Raw genomic sequence first — 27,130 nt, 5'->3', positions numbered from 1 at the left:
ATCTCATATGATCGAAGTATTTTATTGTGAAAAGTATGATGATAAATGAAACACACCTAGTATGGTGCCTGATACGTACTGAGTGCATAGCAAGTGAGAGCGTCCCTCTGCAGTGAGGCCCACCCCGCTCTCCCCCCTCTGCAGTGAGGCCCACCCCGCTCTCCCCCCTCTGCAGTGAGGTCTACCCCGCTCTCCCCCCTCTGCAGTGAGGTCTACCCCGCTCTCCCCTCTCTGCAGTGAGGCCCACCCCGCTCTCCCCCCTCTGCAGTGAGGCCCACCCCGCTCTCCCCCCTCTGCAGTGAGGCCCACCCCGCTCTCCCCCCTCTGCAGTGAGGTCCACCCCGCTCTCCCCTCTCTGCAGTGAGGTCCACCCTGCTCGCCCCCCTCTGCAGTGAGGCCCACCCCGCTCTCCCCCCTCTGCAGTGAGGTCTACCCCGCTCTCCCCTCTCTGCAGTGAGGTCCACCCTGCTCGCCCCCTTTGCTTTAACTTCTTTTGCACAGAGATAGATCTCTCTCTCTTACCCTCAATGCCTCTGTCACTTTCTTCTGTGTCTTAGAGTATGTTACGACTAATTGCCAAGCCCTGTAGGGCATGGACCATGTCTTATAAGAGTCCATCACAAAGTATTCCATCTGAAAAAAAAAATTTGGATAGATTTTAATCTGCATAGATGGATGGATGGATGGGCAGCTAAATGGAGAAGAGCTTAGGGGTGGGAGTGCTTGTCTCCTTCGGTGGAGATCTAAGAAGGAATTAGTGGTCATGTTTCATTTTGAGGAATTAAAAGATAGGGGAGGGACACATCCATTAAGGTTATGTTAAACATGATTCAAAATATTAGGTGCCCTAAAGGGTAATGTGAATAGAAAATTATATATATATTTTTAAAGGCAGCTATTACATAGAGGGCTGGTAGCTCACTGTCTTACTTGAAAAATGTGAATCTTCCTAACCCTCCTATTCTCTCCAGGTAGTCTGTGAAGATGAAAGAATGACTTGAAGGTATTTCACATTGTAAAATTATAGATAGGTAAATGATAGAAAGATAGAGAGTCATCAGTTCTCTATTTGTTTTATTTTCATATAAATAAGGACAGAATTAGATTCAGATGGACTTTTGCTGACATGGGGAAAGATGAGCCCACTTGCTGTATCCAGTAGATCAACTTCCCCAGGGTCACGAGCAGTGGTCAGTCTGTTGTCCTGCATCCTCCTTGGACATGAGGACACTTGTGTGAGCTTCTACTTCTCCCCTTGACTCTGAGCTCACTCAATGTGCTATACTCAGTGTTTTTCACTTAAAACAGAGTCTCTCCTCCTTGATGATTTGCAGAGAATGCTCCACTTTTACTCCCTGTGACTTTCCCCCTTTATTACCTGACTTCTGCTTCATTAAGAGGGAGTCTCAACAGTGAAAGTTACACGTGTTAGAGTTAGACATATGTACTGACTAGGTTTAAAAGCTTTTCTGCCTCCATAAAGTCGCTTTCTCACTCTCATCCTTAATGTCCTCATCTGAAAAATGGATATGCTTCTTTTACTTCATGGGTTTTTTAAAGAGAACGGGATTAAACAGTGCTTGCAAATCGCCTCATCTAGTGCCAGGCATGATCATGCCCATGGTCTTGTACAACATATGGTGTGTAATAAACTCATGACAGTGGTCTCTCTTTCCTTTGCTCCCTGTTATATTAATAAATTCACCAGTTATTGTTTGGATGGGCCTAGTGTGCAGGGATTTTGATCTCTGGAACCCAGAAGTCACAGGTCATTGCCATGCAACTAAACAATTTTAATTCCTTGAAGGAGCCGTTTAACTTCTGTCTGCCTGCCTCCCATTGCACTCTGTGGACCCATCTGTAAAACAGGAACTCATGTAGGAATTCATGGTAATTTTTTGCATGGGGTAGAGGTGCAGGAAGAATGTGTATGATTCCTTGGATTCCTCACATTAAATGTGATTTGCATATATGTATTTTAAAAACCCATCTTCATTAATTCAATGTTAGCATTCTTTATTCTTATGTATTTATTTATATTGCTCTTTCCAAAAATAACGGTAGATGGCTTATTTATTCATACAAATGGCAACAAACAGATCCACAGATAAGGGGGACAGTGGAAGGTCCGTACTTTTGAGTGTAGAACTAGTGTTTTTTGCTTCTTTTTATTTATTTATTTGTTGGTCACATCATGGGGCATGTAGGATCTTAGCTCCCCAACCAGGGATTGAACCCGAGGCCCCTGCATTGGAAGTGCAGAGTCTTAACTACTTGACCACCGGGGAAGTCCTGCATTTCTTGTTAAATTCACCATTCATGGCAGAACTTGTCACAGAAGCTCGAGCTTCCAGTTGTGGGAGAATGATGTGACCTATCTCCACTGAGGGTACAGACACAGCGGGACCTGGGACTTCTGAGTACAGAACAGAGGGATGAGAGTCCATCTGGTAAGCAGGAGGAGTGATGAGGTGGCTTCCTTTACTTCTGGAAGCCATTTGGCTGGAGGGTGAAGAATCAAACATCCTCGGGGAGGCCAGAAACCTTGTGAAAGACTGAGCTGGCTGGACCTTGATGGCAGTGAGTTGGCGAGATTTGGTAAGATGCTTGCAAAGCAGTCAGCACACACAAGGCATGGAGTAGACTTGAGATATTATTATTACTCACCAGTATCTGGAGACAAGGATGGAGCCAAAAAGGGTGCAGGCAAGCTTCATCTTCGTCCCCATGGGAAGGCAATGCAGCAGGTGCTGATGACCCAGGCTTCTAGGGCCCCGAAGCCCTGCGCTGTCCTTAGCCACTCAGTTGTGTCCAGCTCTTTGTGACCCCATGGAGTAGCCCGCCAGGCTCCTCTGTCCCTGGGGATTCTCTAGGCACGAATACTGTAGTGGGTTGCCACGCCCTCTTTCAGGGGATCTTCCCAGGCCAGGGATTGAACCCAGGTCTCCCGCATTGCGGGTGAATTCTTTACCGTCTGAAGCACCAGGGAAGCTCCCCCTACCCTGAAGCCCTGACTTCCCCTTTTCACCTCCTGAAGAACTTTCTTTAATTCTTCTCTGATCTCCCCAGCTGAATGTCAAGGAAACAGAGCAAATTAATCTCGGCGTGAGGGGGGTGGAGGTTAATTTGAATAAAAGATGAGTGACATCTTACGAATAGATTATGCCGCATGCAGTCTCTTGGGAGCTCTGTGTGTGTGTGTGTGTGTGTGTGTGTGTGTGTGTGTGCGCGCACACACACATATACACACACCATCATGTATGCACCTCTTTCAGACTCTTACTGTACCCCAATATCTCCAGCTGAGCCCTTGTTTTATAGAAAGACTTAGAAAAGAGCAGAATGCGAAGATTTCTGTGTGCCTGGTGGTCTTTTTCTTTTTTACCCCCCAAGACCTCTTGCCTCCTAAAGCTGCCTACACTGGCTGCCAATTTGTTCAGCGAAGCTGTCGTGTGTTGTTAATATTGTCAGGATTTATGAGCATTGCTAAGTATGTGCCTGGAATAATTTCTTTTCTTTTTCTCTCCAGAGAGCAGCATGGAGAGTGGAAGTCTGGGTACAGACAGACTTGGGTTCTAGTCTTGATTCTACCACTGACGTGCTGTGTGACTTTGGACAAGTCCATTTTTTTTTTCTCTTGCTCTGAGGTCTCCCATCTGTATTATCAGATGGGGTGGTTTTAAAGGACCTTATGGTGCTGGAATTTTATGACTTGACTGGTTTAAGTGGTTCTTTATTAAGTACCAAAGACTGTGAGAATGTCCATTCTGCTTTCGGAGCCTCAGTTTCTCTGTCAACAAAATGTAAGTAGGGAGGGAGTTCAAGGTCCCTTGCAGGTCTAATTTAATATAGAGATTAATGGAGTGGGCTTTCTGCATTCTGAATGCAATGCCAGCTCTTGGCAATTAATGTCATTAGAGAACAGATCTTTCCAAACAGGATTTCTGAGTTCCAGTAAGTTTGCACCTAACTGAGGGGTATATCATTAGATTGACCTTCCTAACACTGGGATGTTTATATTGTATTCAAGCCTAGTACTTCCCAAATATAGGAGCTTAAGGTGAATTCAGTTCAGAAAAGTGTAGCAGTGTGTAGCATTTTTCTCTTTCCACAGATGTTTACTGAGTACCTACTATGTTCCAGCCACCATTTTAATTCTAGAAAACCAGAAGGATCCAGTAAGATCTTTATGGAACACAGCAATAAATAGACAATAAACAAGTAAATAAATATGTAGCTTTGGCATTTAAGGTAGCAGGAAGGGCTATGAAGAAAATAAAATGGGGTAATGTGATAGAATGCCTGGGTGCAGGGTAAAAGAGGGGTTGTTATTTTAGATAGTATTATCAGGAAAACTCTGCCAACAAGTGGCAATTGAACAGAGACTAGGAAAATGAGAAGGATGAGCTGTAGGAAGGTCTAGGGGAGAGAATTCCAGGGAGAGGCAATGGTGAGCATAACGTAGTGGCATGTGTAAAAGGAGCTTAGCAAGACAGGCACTGTGACTGAACCGGGTTGAGTACAGGGAACCAGTTGGGTAGAAGCAGAATTTTAGGAGATGAAGGCAGAGAGTGAGGCTGGCTTTGCTGATATCGTAATTCTCCCCACTGTCAAAGGAAACCCTGACTTACTGCTTCCAGTTGGTTGTTGCTGTTGTTTATTCACTAAGTGGTGTCCAACTCTTGTGATGCTCTGGACTGGAGCCTGCCAGGCTTCTCTGTCCATGGCGTTTCCCAGGCAAGAGTCCTGGAGTGGGTTGCCATTTCCTTCTCCAGGGGGTCTTCCCAAGCCCGCAGTCTAACCCAGGTCTCCTGCACTGGCAGGAGGGTTCTTTATCCCTGAGGCATCAGGGGAGCCCACCACGTATAGCACGCCTCACAGTGTCTCCTGGAGTGGACACTGTTGTCCCCCTGTTGCGGATACAGAAATGGCTCAAAGAGCTGGAAGGTAGCCTCGTCTCACAGGTAAATGACTGCAAGTCTGGACCTGAAAGCAGAGCTGCCTGGCTCCAAGCGCTGTGTTCTTTCCCCCCAGCCACACTGCTGCCGTAGGCAGTCCTAGCAGAGGCACTGGGGAGGAGCCGCTTCCTCCATCACGGCCTGCCCCTTCCACCCCGGGGGGAGAGGTGACCGAGTGAGGGGTCTGTTCAGGGCTGCTAAGTCACTTCACTCTGTGCGACCCCACAGACGACAGCCCAGCAGGCCCCCCCGTCCCTGGGGTTCTCGAGGCAAGAACACTGGAGTGGGTGCCATTTCCTTCTCCAACGCATGAAAGTGAAAAGTGAAAGTGAAGTCGCTCAGTTGTGTCCGACTCTTAGCGACTCCATGGACTGTAGCCTACCAGGCTCCTCCGTCCATGGGATTTTCCAGGCAAGAGTACTGGGGTGGGTGCCATTGCCTTCTGTCCAGGGCAGGTGTCAGCAAATGATGCCTCCCTCCCCCACCTGTTTTACTGGAACAAGCCACACCCCTTTTTAGATATTGTCAGCGGCTGCCTTCCCACTTCAGTGGCGAGTGGACTGCTAGAGTCCATGGTCAGTGAAGTCAAAAATACTATCTGGCCCTTTATAGAAGAGCTTGCTGACCTCTGGATTGGAACATGAGTTGGTGAGTAGAATCAAGAACACCTCCCTAAGGAACCACTAATCTACTCTCTGGAAGTCTCATGTATAGGGAATCCTATAATATGTGGTACGCATGCTCAGTTGCTTCAGTCATGTCCAGCTCTTTGCATCACCGTGGACTGCAGTCCTCCAGGCTCTCTGTCCGTGGGACTCTCCCGGTAGGAATACTGGAGCAGGTTGCCTTGCTGTTGTTCACTCACTCAGTCGTGTCTGACTCTTTGTGACCCCGTGACTGCAGCACACCAGGCTTCCCTGTCCTTCAGCATTTCCCAGAATTTGCTCAAACTTGTGTCCACTGAGTTGATGATGCCACCCAACCATCTCATCCTCTGTCCCCCTTCTCCTCCTGCCCTCAGTCTTTCCCAGCACTCCTCCAAATATGTGGTATAATATGTAGAATATGTGGTATTTTATGACCGGCTTCTTTGACTTAGCATGCTACTTTCAAGGTTCATCCATGTTGTGGTATGTGTCAGTAAGTTCCTTTTTAAGACAATTTAATATTCCACTGGGCTTCCCTTGTGGCTCAGACAGTAAAGAATATGCCTTCAGTGCAGGAGACACAGATTTGATCCCTGGGCCGGGAAGATTCCCTGGAGAAGGGAATGGCTACCCACTCTAGTATTCTTGCCTGGAGAATTCCATGGAGAGAGGAGCCTGGTGGGCTACAGTCTTTGGGGTCACAAAGAGGTGGACACGACTGAGTGACTAATGTAATAGAATATTCCATGGTATGCATATACCATATGTAGTTGATCATTCATCAGTTGATGGGTACTTGGGTGGCCTTTTGGTCATCGTGAATATGCTGTTATAAATATTCATACACCATCTGTGTGTGGGCTTAAGGGGTTAAGCCCTTTGAACCTCCATTTTCTCCATTTTTTTTCGTCCATTAAATAGAATGAGTCTGCATCCTTGTAGGCTTGTTGTAAAGGTTATAAGAGAACAATGGAAAGACATCTAGCACAGAGCCTGCCATAGCATAGATATCTGATAGGTAGTTGTATTTTCTTATTATGAGACAAAGCAGGTCCTCAAAAAACAAAAAGGAGGTCCTTTCTTCTCCTCTTTACATTTTGTGTTAAGACTACAGGCTCCTTGGTGTCAGGGAGCTGATCCCCTCTGCCATACTGGGCCTCATATTTTCTAGCTTTCTGGGTTCTGTCCCTTTCAGTTAGAAGCCGAGGAGCCTGCCTGGTGAAGTCTGAAAGAAAATTAGCATCTTAGAATATGTGTGAAAATTAAATGGAGCATAAATGGAGCCATTGTTGAGGAGAAAGGTTCTCAGAAGCTTGTAGAAAGAGGAAGGTAATTATCTTTCTGCTTTCCAACTTTAAAAGGGCAAAGAGACCCTTCTTAAGTGTTTTTGCAGCAAAACTCAGACATTTAAGTCACAGTCCTACTTTCCTCCCCTCCCCCTGTATCATTGATAGGCTTTTGGTTTATCCTCAAAAGATCCGATGGGGAAAGTATATTGGGACTGTGTTGGTGTTAATAATGTTCCAAGTAGATCCTCGATGGAGCACGTGCTTGGTGCACACTGCCCATTTATTCCTCAGTTCTTTATCCAGCATTCACCATGCGCCAATAACTTTTTTGCCAGCATTGCTGGATAAATATGCCAATAATCAAAATGGACACATCCGAAGCTTCCTCCTTTGGAGTATAGCTTATCTCATTTAATCCTCAGAGCCCCATTTAATGGATGAGAACACTGAGGCCTGGTAAATTAAGCTGTCTAGTAAGTGGGAGCGGAGAAGGCACTAGCACCCCACTCCAGTACTCTTGCCTGGAAAATCCCATGGACGGAGGAGCCTGGTAGGCTGCAGTCCATGGGGTCGAGAAGAGTCGGACACGACTGAGCGACTTCACTTTCACTTTTCCCTTTCATGCATTGGGGAAGGAAATTGCAACCCACTCCAGTATTCTTGCCTGGAGAATCCCAGGGATGGGGGAGCCTGGTGGGCTACCGTCTGTGGGGTCGCACAGAGTCAGACATGACTGAAGCGACTTAGCAGCAGCAGCAGCAGTAGCAGCAATAAGTGCGAGAAACCTACTGTAATTCTAGTCTGTCTCCAAAATCTTTGTTTCTTTTTATCAATCCACACTGTTTGAGGGTAAACACAAGACAGAGGAAATGTGACTGCTGCAGTCAAGATACTTATAGTCTCCATGATCTAATTCTTTCTCTCTGTGTTAGTATCGATTCAGCTAGGAGTGACAGGAAATGCAACATCCCAGCGGCTTACACAAGATTGATGTTTGCTTCTGTTGCAGGTGTTTCATGCGGTACGACACCTAGGGTCCTTTTTACCTTCTTGCTTTCTTGTGCGTGGGCTGCGTTCCCAAATTCACCTCCTAGACCAGCCTGTGCTTCCCAGGTGGTGCTGGTGGTAAAGGACCTGCCTGCCAATGCAGGAGACATAAGAGACGCAGGTTCAATCAGTGGATCGGGAAGATCCCCTGGAGGAGGGCATGGCAACCCACTCCAGTATTCTGGCCTGGAAAATCCCATGGACAGAGGAGCCTGGCAGGCTACAGTCCATGTGGTCACAAAGACTCAGACATGACTGAAGCGAGTTAACCACACCAACTTGGCTATACCAGCAGCATCCGCTGTGTCCAAGTTCTAGCCACGTGAAGGAGAAAAGTCCAGAAGAGCATGCCCCTTTCGTCTCAGGGATTTTCTGCAAGTTAAGCTAATTTCCATTTCCATCCCTGTATCCAGAACTCAGGTGTGTAGTTACAACCAGCTCCAAGGGAAGGTGGAAATTGCCTAGCTAAACTTGGGCAGGGGGCGGGGGGGACATTCTCTTCCTGCTGAGAGAAGATTATGTTTGCGATGGAGTAGGATGGAACATGAACCATCTCTGCGGTGTTCTCTCTCCCTACTTGTATTCTTGGTGGCTGACACAGAGAAGGGGGCTGGTGAAGAGGGGGCAGAGAAAAGGTTATTTGGGTGGAGGCAGGGTTTTCCTCTAAAGGTCAAATTGAGGTGTTGAAGTCCAGATGGGGTCTGTGGGCTATTGACTGCATTCATGCCCAGAGTCAAAGGTGTTGCGCCTTTCTCTCTTCCCTTCTGTGCTCTGGGCCGGCATCCATCCCCAGGGAGTCCTCCAGGAACCAACCTAGAGGGGCTTCGAGAGGGGCTCAGGGTGAAAAGCTCTGCGCTGTGTTTCCGTCTGTCTCCAGCATTTGGCTCAGCTCCCCTTCTCTGACTCAGCTGGGCTCATCTTAATCATGCCAGTGGGGTTTCCTGAAGCCTTGGGCAGAGTATGTAGAACAGCGAAGGGTCCGTTACCACCTTATGGCTTCAGGATCATTCCTCCTTGGCTGGAGCAATCCTGGCAGGAGGATATGAAGGGGGAGCATCTAGGCTCACTTGGGGATCTCTCCTTCAGGGTCTCTGGCCACATCAGCTTATGTCCCTGGTAATGGAAAAGCTGGGAAGCCCAGGTGGCTCAGTGGTAAAGAATCTGCCTGCAATGCACGTGAGGTGGGTTCGATCCCTGGGTTGGGAAGATCCTCTGAAGGAGGAAATGGCAACCCATTCCAGTATTCTGGCTTGGAGAATCTCATGGACAGAGGAGCCTGGCGTGCTATAGTTCATGGGGTCGCAAGAGTCAGACATGATTGAGCATGAGAAGTTTCTAATGAAAAAACCATAGGTGCAGATAAATAGTGCTCCAATGGGTGCAGAGAGGTTAGGAGTGAGGGTTGTGGGGTCACCAAGTCCTGGGCTTGAGTCCCTGTTCTGCCAGCCACTGATGACCTTGGGGAAACTATATAAGCTCTCTGAGCCCCAGTTTCTTTGCTTAGATTTAGCAGTGATAGTAGTTCAGAAGTCACAGGGCAGGTTGAGGATTAAAAGAGCTCGTGCACAAGGAGGGCCCAGCACAGTCTCCCAAGACAGTTTGTGCTTAAAAATGGTCATCGTGTCCATTATTATTGAAGTGTCCAGTGCCATTCCTGGAACACAGTAAACAATCAGCGGAAGCTATTATCATTACAACCTCCTGGCTTTTCTGGGCCCTGCATTTATGACCTCAGCAGCAACCGAGCAGGCCCACTTTACATGGAGTCCTGAGAGCTTTCACCTCTTGGCAAGTGATCCTGGAGAGGTAAGTGCTTGTGGCCACTCTTTTCTCCCTCCTTCCTGCTCCCCTCCCCTGTCATTTAGTTGATTAAAAACAACAGGTTTTCTTCTTCCCCTTTCTGGGTGGTTCTCCTCTCCTCTGTTCCTTCAAAACCCAGTCCTAATTCATCCTCACGCACTAGTAACAGGGACCCGGAACGCATGGTAAAGAATGAGAGACTTGGAAGCAGGAGTTGGACAAATTTACTCCTTAACCTGGAGAAGGCAGAGCAGCTGCCGTTTGCTCAGAGTTGTGAATCTAGCTCCCATATCTGCTCTTTTTTTGTGTGTGTGTGACTTGTAGTTGTTTCAGGGCAATCAATTCAAATACCTTCTCTTCCTGTAAGTCTTCCCTACCTTCCTGTAGAAGGTCACCCATCTCTGGTTCTCCAACTAGAGGTGAACCTTCCGTGACCCTCTTAGCAGAGGTCACTTAGATGAGACATCTCTTAAGCCCCAGACTCCTTGGGATGGTACCCAAGGCCTTCAGTTTGCCTCTCACTCTCCAAAGGGCGTCTACTCTTCTTTTTCTCTCCGTGAGACTCCTATTCATCTCCCACTCGGGAGAGGATTCGCCAACACTTTCTCCCTGCAGCAACTCATTGCTTATTCGTTCAATTGCTTGGTGCCTCTCTGGCTGCATCCACCCCGAGCTGGTGATGAATGGCTGGAAAAAGACCCCAAGTTCCAGTCCTGACTCAGCCCCCGCCTGGTTGAGTCACTCTTTAGCCTCTCTCTGTGCCCATTTCCTTGGGATGAAAAATGAGGCTGCTCTGCAGTCTCCACCATGCCCAGGGGGTGGTGAGGGATTAATTAACAGTCGTCTGGAAAGTGCTTTTCTGCAGTGTTCAGAGTACCAATGAACTCAGTAATTATAATAATGCAAGTGAGGGGAAACAGCAATGGTTATTCAGCCTGAGGTCTTTCCACGAGCAGGTCAAGGTACAGAAGTGATTCTGGAAATGGGCAGACATCCAGCTCCACAGCTCTGAGTAGCCCAAAAGTTGACCTTACCTGGCTTTCCTCCCCTTCTTCTTCTCAACACCCTGTTTTTCCAGACTCAGAGATTTTGCACATATAAAACTCTCTTTCTCCATCTCAATCTACCCCCATTTTATCATGTTTTCAGTTTCACGTGTGACCTTTGGGACATAGAAGCTCAAGCGCCTCGATTTTGTAAATGTGGAAACTGGCGCCCAGGCTGGGAAAGAGAATTGTTCAGGGTTGCAAACAATTACGAAGACTCAAGACAGGTTCAGAATCCTGATCTCAGAATCAGATCTTTGCTGACCTCCCACTGTGCATCTTCCCTCTTACTCATGCCTCTGAGCTCTGCTTGCTGTTCTTGTTCAGTTGCTCAGTCATGTCCAACTCTTTATGACCCCATGGACTGCAGCATGCCAGGCCTCCCTGTCCTTCACCATCTCCCAGGCCTCCCTGTCCTTCACCATCTCCCCGAGCTTGCTCAAACTCATGTTCATTGAGTCGGTGATGCCATCCAACCATCTCGTGCTCTGCCGTCCCCTTCTCCTCCTGTCTTCAATCTTTCCCAGCATCAGGGCCTTTTCCAATGAGTCAGTTATTTGCATTAGGTGGCCAAAGTATTGGAGCTTCAGCTTCAGCATCAGTCCTTCCAATGAATGTTCAGGACTGATCTCCTTTAGGATGGACTGGTTGGATCTCCTTGCAGTCCAAGGGACTCTCAAGAGTCTTCTCCAACACCACACTTCAAAGGCATCAATTCTTCGGTGCTCAGCCTTCTTTATGGTCCAACTCTCACATCCATACATGACTACTAGAAAACCACAGCTTTGACTAGATGGACCTTTGTCAGCAAAGTAATGTCTTTGATTTTTAATACGCTGTCTAGGTTGGTCATAGCTTTTCTTCCAAAGAGAAAGCATCCTTTTATTTCATGGCTGAAGCCACCATCTGTAGTGATTTTGGAGCCCAAGAAAATAAAGTCTGTCACTGTTTCCAATGTTTACCCATCTATTTGCCATGAAGTGATGGGACCAGATGCCATGATCTTAATTTTTTAAATGTTGAGTTTTAAGCCAGCATTTTCACTCTCCTGTTTCACCTTCATCAAGAAGCTCTTTAGTTCTTCTTCGCTTTCTGCCATAAGGGTGGTGTCATCTGCATAGCTGAGGTTATTGATATTTCTCCCTGAAATCTTGATTCCAGCTTGAGCTTCATCCAGCCTGGCATTTCACAGGATGTACTCTGCACATAAGTTAAATAAGCAGGGTGACAATATACAGCCTTGATGTACTCCTTTCCCGATTTTGAACCAGTCCATTGTTCCATGTCCAGTTCTAACTGAGCTCTGCTGGAGGTACTCTAGTTTGGTCCTTCAGTTCATCCTTTGGGCCCATCCACTTAGATGGAGCAAACATTACTGAGCTCGGTTCTCAAGTGAATGAGGCTGAAATCCTCTTCTCAGATGGTGCTATGTACATGCTGAATGTGCAGTACATATATTGAGTAGTTACTTTCTTCATCACTGGATCGCCAGCTCTTAGCATAGTGCCTGGAACATGAGAGTTGCTCAGCAAGTAGTTATTGAACGAGGACCTGCAAGTTCTTAGCAACCTGACAAGGTGCTTCTGCATCAGGTTTTTGTCCTCCAGTTCACTGTGTACATATTACCAGGCGACTCTTCTCTAGACAAGACACTGATAATGTCAGTACCTGCATTCTTCATGCACAGACTTGCAGGAGCTGCCCATTCCCTACCTGACACATGCATACTTCTTTGCTTCGCGCACTGGGCCATGTCAGACGTGGGCTTGACTTTGCTCTTCCGCCCCGCCACTCAAGGCTACCTTCCTGAACAAACCCTGTAGCCACAATGACCTTCACTTCCCAGTACCTGTGCTCCCCTGCCCTTCATCACAGGATCATTCCTGTATGCTCCCTTTGTCTGGAATCCATGCTCTCCTCTTGGTCTCAGATGTCCCAATCCTTGATGTTTGACTTATAGTTTATAACCCTTATCTACTGGGAATCTGTTTATCCTTCAAACTCCATCCTAAATGTCATTTTATCTTTGAAAATCTCCTTGTCATCATCACTTCTGCAGAGATTAGACATGTCATTTGTTGGCCTCGTTTCTCTGCAGATTCTTTCTTGACACTTGCAACAGTTTATCACCCATATCAATTTATGAGTCTGCCTCCCCTACTCCAGTCTACCACCCAGCTGTTTGAAGGTTAGGATCGTGCCCATATCCTCAGTCTCAACCCTCTAATGTAAAATTGGTTGCTCCAGGATTCCCATATGGAAACAATATGTGGTTCAGTCCCTTCCACATGAAGCCTTTTGTCTACCCTTCCTCCTGCCCCTACTGCCACCACTGGAAGCAATTTCTTCATTTCCTGCTGTAGGATTTTCTTTCATTGATGTTATTAACATGCCTGTTTTTTTTTTTTCCTGTGATCAGCCGCCGGCTTTTAGTATTGTGAAAAGTGGGAGGATGGCAGTTAAAAAAGTTTGTTTGAGCCCTGGCCCCACCATAAACTTGCTCTGTGTCTGTGGGCAAGGTCCTCTTTGACTCTGAATGTCTGTTTAGTCTCCATGTCTGTAAAGAAGGCATTGGACTAAAATTAGCGATCTCAAACTGGCTGCCCACAGGCCACATCTGGCGTGCAGATATAATTTTGCTTGGCTCATAAAATGTTTTTCTTTTTTTTTTAAGTGGATAGGTTTCCAAAATGAAAAAGAAAAAAATGAGAAATTTCACACAACAGCTGGATTTCCATCTTCTCTTGGAAAAGTCAGAAGAGCTGCCAACCCTGGGCCTCTTTCCTGCGTGGCGGTGCCCTGGCAGGGCGCCGCTGTGCGGCCCTCTCTGAGCGGGGTGTGGAGTCCCTGGCCCTAACCCTAAGGCCGGGTCACTTGTCATTTATCATCATGTATGTGCTACTGATTTTCCCCCCATCCATTCCGCTTCCCTCATTTAAATACCAGCCTAGGGTCCAAAGTGGAGTAGGGAATGGCAGCCCACGTGGTAGACAATTCCATGGACAGAGGAGCCTGGTGGACTACGGTCCATGGTGCTGCAGAGAGTCAGACACAGCGGAGCAACTGAGCACACACGCTGTGTCCGAAGGTTTGGAGGTTGGGACTCCTGAACTGGATGGGAGAGTTCAGGGCCCCTACTGCTCTGACGTGTTACATTTCCACCCCCTTCTTCCATGCCATTTCCCTGATTCCCCTTTCAGCTTCTCTGTCTCTAAAAATCCCCCAGTCCTGCTCAGTCATTTATCAGGGAAGAGGGTAGTGGGCAAGTGGTCTTATCTTGACAGTGGACCATTTTTCCCTTCCTATAATCCCCGCATGTCCATCCTAATTACTTCCTTATCAGTCTCCACGGGGACATACAGCAGGTAATTAGGAGGGGAATTGATGAGCCACCCTTCATCATTAAGAGCCTGGTGGGGGAGGGAGAGGGCAAGAGGAGCCTCTGAACTCCGTAAGGAGAGTGGGATTCCTGGGGTTCTGGTCCCGAGTGCCGGCTCTCTGTCACATGATCTGTCTAGGTCAGCCCAGCTCAGTCAGCCCAGCTCAGACTCGGGACCCGCTGAGTGGGCTGCTCCCACAGACATCAGAGAGGGGGCCTGGAGACCTCATGGCGACAGGGGAGATGGGAGGAGGGCTGCACTGTCTGTGTGGCGGGGCCAGGAGCTGAGAGGTGAGCCCCTGCGCTCTGGCCCAGACCTGCCGTGTGATAATCCAGGGCAGTCTTTTGCTTTCTTCTGGAAGGGCAGGCCGGTCTGTCCTGGACTTGCCAGAGCCTGGCTTGTCATCGGCCTCTCCCTGAGGGACCAGGGCCAGGAATCTACACTTCAGATGGCGTCTCTTGTCTGCCTACTTTATTATTAAATACGTTACATGGATGATGCTGCTGTCTCTCGCCAACTAGCTGTTCCAGCAACATCTCACTCCTGCCCTCTCAAGTTGATTGCTCCTGAAACACAACATGCAAGTGCTCAACTCTTTTCTTTTCCTCAGGATGCCCTAGGCACCCTTGCTTCTCTAGCTGTATGTCACCCAGGACAGGTCCTGCCTCCTGCAATAAATTTTCTTCGACACCACTCCTAACCCCCTCCAACTGCCATCAGATCCAGTCCCTCCCTTCTGCAGGCAGAGTAGACAGAGGGCTGGCCTACAAATCTCATCTGTCTTTAAGGTGCTTAAATCTCTGCGGAGGCTCCTTTCAGGCTATCAGGGGAAATTCTCAACCCTCACATGGCCTGCAAGGCCTGGCAGAATCCAGACTTCTGTTCATCTCTCCAGCCTCATCGCCCGCACGGCCTTGCCCCTGCTCCCTCAAATCTAGATGCCAGCCTTGCGCCATTTCATCCAGTTCTTTGAAGGAACCATATTCACTACTTTTTCCTGTGTATTCACATCTGCTTCCTCTGAATGCGATGCTTTTGTTCTTGTTCTCCTTGAAAACCCTCCTGGCCTTACACCTCTCGGTGGAGTTGTTGCATCCTCCCATGAGCCTGCAGGACCGTTCCAGGGGTGGGTCTCCTCCTCCAACCTCCGCAGCCTTGCCGTACTTACCCCACTGCATGCTTTCTGTGTGGCTGTGGGCACCATATGTCTGATTGGTGCATGTTTCTCCCCAGGTAGGAGGGCACATGTCTGTCTCGTTCCATTTTGTGACCCCTGGGTCTGCCATGGTATTCAGCTGATAGTTAGGCTGTTAGTAAATATTGTTTGATTATGTGAATTGAGTTAAATGCCAATAGATTCAACTCAGTTTTACTCTGAGCCTTTATTTCCTCATCTGCAAAGTGTATATGATATATATCTACCTTCCAACAATGAAAAGACACTAAGGAAAAATGCACATGAAGAAAAAAAAAATAATTAGAATGTCGCTTACATGCTTCCATATGAGGGACATATCTAATATTGGAATGAGAGTCAATCCTGGATGTATTTCACACTGAAATCATGTTGACTTCTAATATTGAAGGTTTCTTTGTCATCATGGAATCTTCCCCCACTCCTCCCAACCTCTTTTTCTGCATGCGGTGTTGGTGATTCAGGATGAAGCAGGAGGCAGGATGGTATTCTGCAGAGTTGGGGGCCTCTCACTGGGACATGGGAAGGTCTGTAGGTTGGCAAAGGCATAAAAGATTTTGGAAGCTAATGTTCATGTTCTCTGAAGAGACTCAGCCTGGGAAGGGCCAAAACCAAGAAGTCGATTCCAGGCACTGAGTGAAAGCAGGTAAGATCAAATGGTGCTTGGGTGCTTGGCCAGAGGGAGGGTCTTAATTGATTGCCTGGAATGTCAATTTGCATTTGAGAATGTGGCTTCAGGAATCAAGAGATGGGCAAGGAGACTGCTGGCCCAGATCAGTTTATTGCAGCTGATTTCTTTGTTTTTGTAAGATAAATTGTTGTGTTTTTCAAGCTGTGTGTATGTGCCTCTGTGTGTGTGTGCATAAAAATGGCTCACTCTGTGTCTGCATTAGACCTGTTATGGGAATGGATAAACTTCAGCCCTCAGGACTGTCAATCTAACAGTACAACTAAAACTAAATTAAAAAAAAAAAAAAAACTGCAGAGAGGAGGAATTGGAATACCTTAGTATTTTTTTTTTTTTTTACCTTTATTAAATTCTGGTCTTGACTCTAGGAGAGAGGAGAAAAAAATCATTGTTTCTATTCTAGCCCCCGAAGGTCCCCATTACTGGGTAGGTTGAAGGAATGTAATAACACCGCCAGAGACAGGAGAGCGTGTTGAAGATGCCCACATCCTCTGCTTAGAAAGCAGAGCTGGGGAGAAACCCCGCTTCTGGGCTAGAGCCCACCTGTATGTGTGCAGTGCTGGGGTCAAGACGCACCATCAACCCCACCCACATCCCCCCACCTGCTGCCCGCCGCCCAGAGCCAGCAGGGCTGGGGGGCCCTAGTGTGGGAGGAAGCAGTAGGGTGCTCTTGGAGCCCCAAGGGGCTACGGCAGAGGGCTCTGTCATGGGGCTGTCACAGGAAACAAGACAGGTGAACTCACGAGTGAAAAGACAGGTCAGGTTGGCGGAGTTCACATGCCCTGTTGTGCCATTCACTGCCTGGGTGACACTGGGCGAGTCCTCCCAGCTCTCCAGGAGGCCGTTACTCACTAGAAATGTGTGGCGATAATAGCCTGTAAAGCGCCTGGACATGGGCGTGAGGATGTGTTGACATAAGATGCCTGATGGGCCTGACACGTCGTAGGCAATCATTAAGCATCAGTGTTCTGTTCCTGCGTTTATTTATTCAGTCCCAGGCCATGGTGTTAGGAGCTCAGGATTTAAAAAATGATTAAAGCAGGGACCCTGCCCTCCAGAAATGCAAGGTTTCCTTCAGGGAAGTAGAGAAATAACCACAGAGTGGTTGAGTGAGCATAACTTGCTTGCACACGTGGAAGCATCTCTCTGCTGTTGCAACTGTAGGAGGCTGTGGGAGATTTGGCAGAGGAAATGGCCCAGCAGTTGGGGAGCAGTAGAGGCTAGCCAGGTGGTGGAGGGGGAGACAGGACAGGGAGAGGAGCTGCCAGAAGGAGGGAACAGGATTTGTAGGTGGTAAGAGATACCATGGGGTGTTCAAGACCCTGCAATTGATTAGTTCTGTATTATTGGGGTGGTACATTTTTATTATTTTTACTCTAGACCAGTGGTTCTCACCAGGAGGCAATTTTGTCCCCCTTGGGGAGACTTGGCCATGTTTGGAGACATTTTTGGTTGTCACAACCTGTGGAGTGGGAGATGCTGCTGGCATTTAGTAGATAGAAGCCAGGGATGCTCCCCAGTATCCCACCCAGCAGAGGAAGATCCCCACAACAAAGAATGATCCGGCCCCAAATGCCAGTGGTTCCAAGGTGGAGAAGTCCAGCTCTGGGACCTCAGAACCTGGCCTGCTAGAGATGGTGGTTTCCTAGGTTTTGCCTCTTTCATTTGATTCTAGCCCAGGCTCAACTCTAAACCTATCTCCTAATGTTGTCACAGCATTGACCACTCCTCTCTTAGAACTGGCTGTTCATGACAATGAATGAAAGGCAGATGGGACTTGGTGCCACCCATCTGATTTAGTCACTAGCAGTGGTTGCACCTTAGCCTGAATCATTTCATGAAATTACTCATTCATTGAGCAGGGAACTCGACTTTGGATGCCCGCGCAGGGGGAGGGATGGGGAGGAGATTGTGAAGTTCTGGGTCGTTTAGAGGACCAGGGAAGTCAGATAGAGAACTGTAGCTAGAGAGGTACAAGGGGTTTTCCCAGTGTCACAACTATTTTGTTGAGCATCTGCTCTTGACCTGGTACTGATGTAGGCATGTCACTGAATCATTGCTTAGGGACTCATCAGTTCCTCCATTCGATCCATAAATATTCACTGAGCACCCATTGTATGCCTCACACTGTTTGAAACACTGGGCCTTGTGGTTTGGGAACTTTAACCCCATTTCACAGATGAGGAAACTGAGATCAGAGAGGGGATGCCATTGCCAAAAGCCCCAGAACCTGCGCTCACTTCCTAGGTGCCTTTCATAGCCAGGTCTCCTTCCCACGGATTGAAGTGGCTGTGAGCCTCTCACCGGCTGGGCTAGGACTTCGGTTTCCTTCTGTCTGTGTCTGACATTAAGTGAAGGAAACTTGACAGAGCACAGTGTGTGTCCCTGCTTGACAGAGCGGTGGAGGAGATACGCATTTTTTTTTTTTAATAAATTTATTTATTTTAGTTGGGGGCTAATTACTTTACAATATTGTAGTAGTTTTTGCCATACATTGACAGGAATCAGCCATGGGTTTACATGTGTTCCCCTTCCTGGACCCCCGACCCACCTCCCTCCCCATCCCATCCCTCTGGGTCATCCCATTGCCCCAGCCCTGAGCATTTGTCTCATGCATCGAACATGGAATGGTGTTCTGTTTCACATATAATATACATGTTTCAATGCTATTCTCCCAGAACGTCCCACCCTCACCTTCTCCCTCAGAGTCCATAAGACTGTTCTTTGCATCTGTGTCTCTTATTCTGTCTCGCATATAGGGTTATTGTTACCATCTTTCAAATTCCATATATATGCATTAGTATACTGTCTTGGTGTTTTTCTTTCTGGCTTACTTCACTCTGTATAATGGGTGATACACATTTTTACGCATCAGGAATGTGTGGGAGAACACAAGGAGCTGGAATGTCAGGCTGCCCAGCAGCCCGAACTGCCTCTGCACACTTCACATTTTAATTTCCAGAGGCTGTCTTTGATTCCTGCTGTTGTGTTTTTTTTCAGGAAGGGATGCAAAGAGGAACTGGGTTGCTGTTCTTTCTGTGATGTGGTGTTGGTGGGTGGCCTTTATGGGGAGCTTGGGGTGGGGGAGGGACCATCTGAGTCCTAGGTTAGGCTTTAGTCAGGAATCCAGAGAGCTCTGCAAGGGGTGATTCATGCATCTCCCAGAGCTGTCCGGAGTCTGAGAACACAGTAGAGGTTCTGCTCTTCCAAGTGCCTTGCAAGGAAGCAGAGATGCTGGATCTTGTCAGTAAAGAGGGGCAGAGTGATAGTAGGGGGTCGACACACTTTAAAGTTAGACCTTCATGGAATATGAAGTCTAGAGCTACCACTTCTTAGCTCTGTGGCCTTGCTTAACCTCTCTGTTACTTAATTGGTTGATTCTAAGAAGACTCTTGAGAGTCCCTTGGACTGCAAGGAGATCCAACCAGTCCACCCTAAAGGAGATCAGTCCTGGGTATTCATTGGAAGGACTGATGTTGAAACTGAAACTCCAATACTTTGGCCACCTGATGCGAAGAGCTGACTCATTGAAAAAGACCCTGATGCTGGGAAAGATTGAGGGCAGGAGGAGAAGGGGACAACAGAGGATGAGATGGCTGGATGACATCACCGACTCGATGGACATGGGTTTGGGTGGACTCAGGGAGTTGGTGATGGACAGGGAGGCCTGGTGTGCTGCGGTTCATGGGGTCGCAAAGAGTCGGACACGACTGAGCGACTGAACTGAACTGAAGAAGTAAATACGATCTTATATGGAAAAGTCTTTCCATCTTTTCCATTGAGAGACATGCAGAACAGTCTTGTGTGATGATTCTCGGACTTGGGCACAAAGTCAGCCCAGGTGGACACTGATACCTTGGCCCCTGCCGGATTCCTGTTTGAGGCCAGTGAAGGTAGGCCTTGGAAACAGGCATTTCGAGGCGAATCCCAGTGGTCCTTGTAAGGTGAGTGCAGAGAAAAAGAGAGCGAGCTGGGCAGTCAGGGAGAAAAGGGAAATTTATTACAGGGAAAAGAGAGGGTGACTGGCCCTTAAGGAGAACCAGTGGCCTCCCTTTTCTGACCCACCAATGAAAAATTCTCTGAAGGGATGGTCACGTAGCTGGAGGTCTGGAATCTGGTGGTCTCGCAGCTTTGAGAAGATAGGCACAAGTGAGATAACAGGATGCCATTTGGGCAATTTGGTCAGTCTCACGGATCATTGTGATTTTATTTTTCGTTTGCAAGGTTGACATAACGAGCCATCTTATCAATGAGACCCCACGTGGGCCCTATCAGTTCTTACTGGGGCTAAATAAGTAGGGGAAGCAAGCCTTTGTGATCTCTTAAATCAATGTGTCTCTCCCCCACCCACCAAACAGGCTCACCTGGTGGCTTAATTTGACTCTCCCTGCTGCCTTGAGAAGTAGATGTTATCACCATCCTCATTTCATGGGTAAGAGGGCCAAAAGGCTTATTTAAAGCAATCCCTATTTAAGTCAGCTTTCAGTGCATCAAATCCTCGAATGCAGGAGGTAGGAGAGAGATTGTGGGGCTGGAAATCGGGCAGCCCGTGTGTCCCACCACGTGTCCTGTGGGTCTCAGGGGTTTTAACTCATGTCCAGACCTCTTGGCCTCAGGTTCCTGATATGTGAAGTTGGGAGCACTAACAGGCAGAAACTCAGACTCCTCACTTACACTTGAAGTAGACTGGGATGAAGTTCTTATTCCTGTTTCACAGGACAGTAACTTATCTGAGGCTAGATTGATAGAATCTAGGTTTTTTTGTTTTTTTTTTTTTCCTCTACTAGGCTACATGCTTCACTGTGCTGCCAGGAGAAAGCACTGGATTAAAATATGGGTGAAATTACATTCAGTATTTGTCACATGAAGGTGCAACTATAGATCTGCATAAAATAATTCATTACAGGGTATCGCTACATATTTAATAAAAATCATGTTCAGAGAGGTGCACGGCCCTTAATGATTACTTCGATCTTATCAGAATAAATGATTCTCTTAGAGCAAAAGGCTCACCCTTTGCAAGAGAAGAAACTTTCCCAAGAGCCTTTGGAAAAAGCAACTCTCTAAGCGGTACCCTGTGTAAGACACAATGTGCCTTAATTTGCCTCCCATAGTGACAGATTGAGCCCCTACCCCTCACAGCAGCAGAACCAGCATCGGGTTTGGTCCTTCTACAGTACTGTGTTTTCACAAAGTGCTTTAACACAGTGAGGTCTGGGAGCTTCTGTAACCCTGGGCCTTTCCCAGGGCACCCAGTGAGGGAGACGTGACAGCCAGTGGCGGAGATGCAGGATTTAGGTTATCATCTCACTTGGGCAGTCCTGGGTGATCGTGGGCACCTCCTTTTCCACTGGAGGCCCCCACGTTTTCATCACAAGAGGAGTATATTGCATACCTGTGTGCTGAATCCCTGCCACAGTCATGTTCATGATTGAGTTAGCTCCCATACTTCCCTGGTGGCTCAGATGGTAAAGAATCTGCCTGCAATGCAGGAGACCCAGGTTCGATCCCTGGGTCAGGAAGATCCCTTGAAGAAGGACATGGCAACCCACTTCTGTATTCTTGCCTGGAGAATCCCATGGACAGAGGATCCTGGTGGGCTACAGTCCATGGGGTCTCAAAGAGTCAGACAAGACTGAGTGACTAACACTCACTTTTACCTGGAGCCCCACGCTCGGCAAACAGATAAAGGGGGACACATATCTCGGAGAGCACAGCACGACTCAGTTGGCCCTGACCTTGGTTCAGGGCTTCCCTTGTGGCTCAGCTTGTAAAGAATCTGCCTGCAATGCGGGAGACCTGGGTTCGATCCCTGGGTTGGGAAGATCCCCTGGAGAAGGGAACAGCTACCCACTCCAGTATTCTGGCCTGGAGCATTCCATGGACTGTATAGTCCATGGGGTCACAAAAAGACAGGACTGAGCGACCTTCACTTTGGGTTTCTGGCCTCTCTTGTACCAGAGGCTCTTCAAAATCTGCTGAGTCTCCCAGCTGTCTTTTTCCTTTGGCCAGGAAGCAGGAAAGTCTTAGATAGACCAAGCCTTAGCAGGGGCCTGGGGAGTTTGGAGTAACCTAAGCTGTGAGATGACTGTAGTCCTGTTATATTCAGACGAACGCTGATGATAATAGCTAACAATTATAAGATGTAGATTTTTCTGCCCAAGTTGTAAGCATGTTGCACATGATAGTATATCTCAGCCTCACGAAATTCAGGGATAGAAGCATCATTATTATATCCCCATTTTATAGAGGGGAACATTGAGGCCTAGAGAAAATGAGCTGCTTTGAAAGGCACACAGACCAGTGAGTGGCTGAGGAGGGTTTTGAACTCAGTCAGGCTGGCCCCAGAGATACTGCTCTTCCCTGGGCCATGCAGCCTTGCTAGTGAGCATCCCGTAACTTGGCCCGGCAGCTCCATTCTGCCTGTCCTCCACTGCGGCTCCAACAGGAATCTGAAAGAAAGCAGAGAGATTCTGGGCCACCTTGGATCTGGGACCTTGCTGAGCTCCCAGCAGCTCTGACCAGGGGTTCAACCACTCTGCACACACCCAGTCCTGGCGGCTCTCCACCCAGGGTCATGGCCCCTCTCTGGAGTGGACAGCTAAGGACTGGCACTTGGCGTGATTTCACCGAGTGTCAGGGACCCTGCCCGTGCTGTGGCTGGGAGGGCTGCCCCTGTGTTCAGGACCAGCTTTCTCTGGGGAGTCTTCCCTGTGGTTCTCCCAACGCTAGTGGGGGAGGTGGGTGGTCTCTGCAGCGGGGTTGATGACTGGCGGTGGATGGAAGTGCTGCCCCTCCCCAGAGGATCGCAGGATCCCAGGGCACTGAAGCGCCTTGTATAAAAGGCCTGGGTTTGACAATAGCATGATAGCATGGGGAGTAAGAAATGAGATGACAGGCAAAATCCTGGTTCTGCTGTTAACTCACAGTGTGATCCTGGGCAGGAGACTCAGCTGTCTTGGAACTTTGGTTTCCCCACCTGTAAAATGGGGTCACGAACTTGCATTCATGAATGTGTTCATTCATCGCATCTGTACTGAGCACCTGCTATTTGCCAGGCGTGTTTTAGGCTCTCCTGACACAGCAGTGAATGACAGCCAGATAGAGCCGGCCCTGGGTTCCTTTTCAGGGCTGGTATTTGATGGGCCGCGAGCTTACAGTAGGTGGGGGTGGGCAATGGTGTATATGGAGGCAGAACTGCATATGGAGATGTATACAGAGGATGCTCCCTGAGGCTTGGAAATCCCATTTAGGGGTGCAAGGCTATTTTGACAATATAAAAGGCTCCAGAATGGTTTCATTTCAGCATTCTGAAGGAGATGGAATTATGTGTACGTGTGTGTGCCTGTGAGTGTGTGCAGGTGTATAAAAGAGAAGGAGAAGCAGGGGGAAGAGAGAAGTGGGTGAAAGAGAGGAAGCAGGGTGATGACAGAGGAGGGACCATAGAGGGAAAAGGGGAAAGGGCGAGGCATGGGGCCACACGGGAGGAGGAAGTAACAGAGGGAAGAGTACGAAGAGGGAAGTGGGTGAAAGAGAGGAAGCAGGGTGATCACAGTGGAGGGACCATAGAGGGAAAAGGGGAAAGGGCGAGGCATGGGGCCACATGGGAGGAGGAAGTAACAGAGGGAAGAGTACGAAGAGGGAAGTGGGTGAAAGAGAGGAAGCAGGGTGATGACAGAGGAGGGACCATAGAGGGAAAAGGGGAAAGGGCGAGGCACAGGGCGACACAGGAGGAGGAAGTAACAGGGAAGAGTGGGAAGAGAGAAGTGGGTGAAAGAGAGGAAGCAGGGTGATCACAGTGGAGGGACCATAGAGGGAAAAGGGGAAAGGGCGAGGCACGGGGCGACACAGGAGGAGGAAGTAACAGAGGGAAGAGTGCGAAGAGGGAAGTGGGTGAAAGAGAGGAAGCAGGGTGATGACAGAGGAGGGACCATAGAGGGAAAAGGGGAAAGGGCGAGGCACGGGGCGACACAGGAGGAGGAAGTAACAGAGGGAAGAGTGGGAAGAGAGAAGTGGGTGAAAGAGAGGAAGCAGGGTGATGACAGCGGAGGGACCATAGAGGGAAAAGGGGAAAGGGCGAGGCACGGGGCGACACAGGAGGAGGAAGTAACAGAGGGAAGAGTGCGAAGAGGGAAGGACAAACGGAGCCAGGGGCTCCAGGCCGTAGTCCTGGGGCCACAGGAGACCCGCAGAGCCCCAGGGCCCTCCTGAGCCCCACTCTGCTCCCCCCCATCTTTCATGCACTCTGGGGCAGCTTCTGACCTCTCTTGGCCTCAGAGGCAAAAGGATCTCCAGGCCGGAGTCCACGTTACCCTCGGATCCCACCAGCTGTCTGACTGTCACGGAGCTGCGAGCCCCACACCGGTCTGTGGTTGGTTCTCCTCCCCGCAGTGCCCACCAGGAAGCCTGAAAGTGGGAGGCCCAGCAGGGTTCGGGTTTTAGGGAGTCAGCATCCAGCTGTGCTTGGGGACAAGGACGCAAGAGGCAGGCGACTAGGGAATGCTGTCCTGCGTCCCTCCAGGTGGGGCTCTGGGCTCCTTCCTGAGCAGTCAGTGTGCCGTGGTCCAGGGACCAACAGCATCATCCCTCCCAGTGCCTCCCCTCCCTCCAGCTCCCCAGGAGGCTCCTGTGAGAGAGAGAGAGTGTGAAGATGCTGCCATAGAGAGAAAGCCTGCCATACCTCCTTTCCTTCCTTCCCTCCCTTACCCTCTCCACCCTTCCCTTTCGTTGAATTATCAGTACTGGTCAGCAAGTTACGTTTACTTTTTAATTACCCCTATTTTATGGCTGAGGTCCCCAAGCACAGAGCGATGAAGTGGCTTGCCTGGAGGTACAGTAAATCTCCTACGTGTGAATCAGTTCCATTCCAAGACTGTGTGTGTAAGTCCCATGAAGTTAGCCTAGGTACCCAGCTAACACAGTTGACTATATAGTACTGTACTGGTACTATAATAGGTGACCTAGGTTACTAGGTTACTGTAATAGGTTACTATAATAGTACTGTAATAGGTTTATAATAGTTCTTGCACAAATAATGCCTAAAAAACAAACACAGAAACAAACCATTTTTAATCTTACAGTATAGTACCCTGAAAAGTACGATGGTACCAGCTGTATCACTACTGCTTTTATGCTTAGTTCCAGACATCCTGGGCTTAAAATAAAGATTCTGTACTCTATACAGCCCATATATGTGTGCATGCTCAGTCGTGTCTGACTCTTTGCGACCCCATGGACTGTAGCCCTCCAGGCTCCTCTGTCTGTGGAATTTTCCAGGCAAGAATATTGGAGTGGAGTGCCACTTCCACTACTCCAGGGAATCTTCCTAACCCAGGGATCAAACCCAAGTCTCCTATGCCTCCGATACTGGCTGGTGGATTCTTTACCACTGAATCACCTGGGAAACCCTACTCCATACAGTATTGCGCAGTAAAGTACGCAAAAGTGCAACCACTTGTAGAGGTGGCACCCGCGTGACAGTATACTCCAGACGTGTGAATTAACTTACAAACGCACACTCGTATCTTTGAAAATTCACAACTTGAAGGTTCATGTATAGGAACTTAACTGTACTCTGGTAGTCTGTGTCGGAGCCTACATGCTTCACAATGAATGCTGCCTGATTTCAAAGCCCACAGTCAGGGGAGCCATTACAGAGGAGTGGGTAATTGCAGGGGCTGGATTTCCAGACAGTGTGTGATTTGCAATTAGTGATCAAATCTTTTAGCAGTTCATTTATGTCTGTTTGCTTTTTATCATTTGTATGATGGGGTGGCAGAGGATGAGATGGTTAGATAGCATCACTGACTCATTGGACATGAATTTGGGCAAACTTTGGGAGATAGTGGAGAACAGAGGAGCCTGGTGGGCTGCCGTCCATGGAGTTGCAAAGAGTCGGACACAACTTAGTGACTGAACAACAGCATGATGGGATTGGTACGCGTATCTTCCTCCTAATATTGTTGTGAAGGTGACATGAAATAAATCATTCATTTAGATCACTTAGAAGTTCTGAGCACATAGCAAGCCCTCAATTGATGTTACCTATTATTATCATCTTCCCACAATGAATGGGAGATTCAAATTAAGAAGTCCTCTAGCAAAGACATATCTTAAGAGGTAAGTTAGGGAGAGCTGGCCCACTGGACTGAATTTAGGAAACTGAAAGTGCAATCGCTTAGTTGTGTCCAACTCTTTGCGACCCCATGGACAGTAGCCTACCAGGCTCTGCCGTCCAGGGGATTTTCCAGGCAAGAATACTGGAGTGGGCTGCCATTTCCTTCTCCAGGGGATCTTCCCAACCCAGGGATCAAACCTGGGTCTCCTGCATTGCAGACAGACGCTTTACCGTCTGAGCCACCAGGGAAGCCCTAGGAAACTGAAAGTGCAGTGAAAGTTCTGCTCAAGAGTTCAAAGAAATAAGTACAAAGTTGTGAAGAAAGAAATAATATTTGCTGAGAACTTCTGTTTGCCAGATGTTGCACAGATCCCAGCAGCCCTGGGGAGGAAAGTGATGTGATCCTATTTTTTTTAGATGAGGAATCTGAGTTTTAGAGAGTTGGAGGGATTTGTCCAAGTTCACATCTGGTAAGAAGTCCAGGTGGAGTTGTAATCCAGGCTGGCTCCAGAGCCACGTGTTTGTATTGTCCCATCCATGGGCCACAGTTGGCAACTGGGGGGAAGCTGGTGAAACAATTGAACTTCACTGTCTTAGCAACTTGGTCGAGTACATAGACAATGCTCCTGGATCGCTATTCTTAAAACTGGAAGAGAGGCTCAACCGTTTCACTACTTAGGACTCCATAAGGACTTCTTAAGTATTTCTGTCCTTATTCTTTAAAATATAGAAAAGGGGAGAAACCTACTTTGTATAATACTTTCAAGTTCATAAAACTTTGTGAAGTACCTAGGTCATTTAGGAAGGTTTCAGCATGCATGGATCTAACAAGGCTTGAGGTTCTAAATTCAAAGTCGTTTGATGGAAAACATCAGGGTATGTTGGAGTAAGTATTTGTTACTCACATCATGGGTGTGTTTTGAAGGAGCAATTCCAAAGGTACCCAGCTGAGAAATTCTTCTG

At 48.1% G+C, this 27,130-nt stretch overlaps 1 protein-coding gene and 1 non-coding gene across 4 annotated transcripts in view; one reads left to right on the top strand and one right to left on the bottom strand.

The window, feature by feature from the left end:
• Positions 1-27,130, top strand: part of ASTN2 (astrotactin 2) — a 989,820-nt gene that overhangs the window by 88,730 nt on the left and 873,960 nt on the right. The gene's annotated exons all lie outside the window — the stretch shown is intronic.
• TRNAG-UCC (transfer RNA glycine (anticodon UCC)) lies at positions 2,216-2,288 on the bottom strand. Its single transcript has one exon. It is a non-coding gene; the product is annotated as a tRNA-Gly (tRNA).

The sequence above is a fragment of the Giraffa tippelskirchi genome, chromosome 1, assembly GCF_054371585.1.
Source record: "Giraffa tippelskirchi isolate mGirTip1 chromosome 1, T2T-mGirTip1v1.2.pri, whole genome shotgun sequence".
NCBI classification, from domain to species: domain Eukaryota; kingdom Metazoa; phylum Chordata; class Mammalia; order Artiodactyla; family Giraffidae; genus Giraffa; species Giraffa tippelskirchi.
This window is presented reverse-complemented; position numbering and strand designations above follow the sequence as displayed.